This window comes from Bison bison, unplaced genomic scaffold, assembly GCF_000754665.1.
Source record: "Bison bison bison isolate TAMUID 2011002044 unplaced genomic scaffold, Bison_UMD1.0 scf7180017864390, whole genome shotgun sequence".
Taxonomy (NCBI): domain Eukaryota; kingdom Metazoa; phylum Chordata; class Mammalia; order Artiodactyla; family Bovidae; genus Bison; species Bison bison.
The window spans coordinates 1,149,893-1,151,988 of record NW_011494962.1 but is presented as its reverse complement, the minus strand read 5'-3'; the positions used below and the strand labels follow the sequence as shown (position 1 = coordinate 1,151,988).

The following is a 2,096-nucleotide window of genomic DNA, read 5'->3' as shown; positions in this document are numbered from 1 at the left end:
TTTCAGGGGCTTTTATACCCTAAGTTACACATAGAGGATAATAGGGGATGCAAAGTCAGCAGTCTTTGGTTCTTATCAAAAACCAAGGTTTCTTTCCTGCAAATGTATCGTATACAAATGGTTTAGGTGATTTACATCATCTTCTGGCCAGAAGGCCTACTAACATTTTATGACTCTTGACAAGGACTTATCAACAAAGACTTACTTTCTCTAAGAGTAATTATTTCAAGGTTTGGCACCATCTTCCAAAGATAAAATTGCATTCCTATAGGGCGGATGTGTAATGGGTTTACAACAAAGAAAGAATTTATTACCTTAAGGGTCTAAAGTTACTAACACCAAGGCCACTACTTATTTTTTACTATATACCCACTATTAATTAATACACATTCAAGGATACAATTCAGGGGATGTGAAAACTTGGCAACAAGCATTGACTTCATCAATGAAATCCTTTACTAGTTTATTCTGACAGTTTTTAACTCTCTGAGAGGCTCTAAGCTATTTGAATATCTTAAGCTTCCCATGCCTCTCGAGGCTGGGAGACTGTAAACAATCGTATGCATAGCTGCAGGAGTCCGGGTAAACTTGTCAGGCGAGTTAGAGAGCCATCTGAGGGGTTTGGATTTAAACACTCCTAATTGCCCAGGAACTTTATTAATTGGAGCTGTAAGTTAACTCTTTGACAGAGAGAGAGAGATGGTGGTAGGGGACAGCCCCCAGTAAAGTCAGAGGTGAGAGCACAAAGCAATAAAGTAGGCAGACTCTGGTTTTTTGGGGGAAAATGCTCGAGAATATCCGGGGGGACTCCTGAGGCTCGATCCCGCCTTTGCGTATGCCGAGCCTCCTTCCTCATGACCTTTGTCACGAGTGGAATGCCTCACCGGCTCCCCGCATTTAATAATTTGCTCTTTAAGTTTATTTGCTTCTATCACATAAACAGATGATTAACATTTAAATAAAATTAGATTTTTTAAACTCATTTGAAATTTATCTTAACACATAAAGGTGTGAAGGAGAAAGCTGAGGCATGTACATGAGTATTCAAATGTAGATGTAATTATATCTGTCTCTCTATGTATATTTCAATTAGGCAATCACTTTTCAGAGCACTGCTTAAACGACTCATTTTTTATCACTGGTTTTAATATCATTCATCATATACTAGAATTTAATATTTAAATAATTTTAGTCATCATATATGAATATTTCATAGTTTTTACGAATATTTTGTGTGTAAACATATATGAATATTTTCCTGAAATTGCTGTACTAATGCATCAAATTTTTAATCTATTTTGACTTTTATGGTCAATCATTTTAATTATAGGAATTTTATGAGTTGAAAGGTTTCCTCTACTTCAAACCTTGTACAATGTTTGGAACATAGAACATTCAATAGATATGTTGAATTAATAAATGAAATAATGTACGAACTATTTTGGCAATTTAATTTTCCCAACACAGTTCAGAATTTCTTTCTAGTTCCTTTGGTATTTTAAAAAAATGTACTATGCCTTTAGCAATTCAGTAAATAAGCTTTGTCTTTTTTTTCAGATAGTATTAAACAACCAGTTTTGCTCTAGAGTGGATGAAAAGTCAAATTTTATTGACATTGAACTAAAATATTCCTTATAATCTAGATCTTTAGTAAAGGATTAAATTCAACCAGAATGTTTGGTAGAATCTGCCTACTAGCATTTCTACCAATGGTGATTTTATAAATTGAAGTAAGATGAACGTATCAGAGCAGAGGCAACTGTCCCAGCATAATACATATACAGTTGATCTTTGAACAATGTAGAGCAGGGGTGAGGGTTAGGGGCACCAACTCCTCCATGTAGAAGAAAATCTGCTTAGAAGTTTTAATTGGCCCTTTAAAGCTACATGTTAATCTAGCCATGGATCCTGTAATACTGTAGGATTTACTATTGAAAAAATCTTCATATAGTTAGAACTGAGTAGTTGAAATCCACGTTGTTCAAGCATCCATACACACATACATTCACATGCTCTCTCACACACACAAATATACGTATATGTGTGTATATATATATATACACACACACAAAATTTAGAATATGTATGTGTGTGTG

At 34.6% G+C, this 2,096-nt stretch overlaps 1 protein-coding gene across 1 annotated transcript in view; it reads left to right on the top strand.

Annotated features, from left to right (window-relative positions):
- The window catches only part of LOC105002144 (killer cell lectin-like receptor 5), an 11,574-nt gene that overhangs the window by 8,073 nt on the left and 1,405 nt on the right, over positions 1-2,096 (top strand). The gene's annotated exons all lie outside the window — the stretch shown is intronic.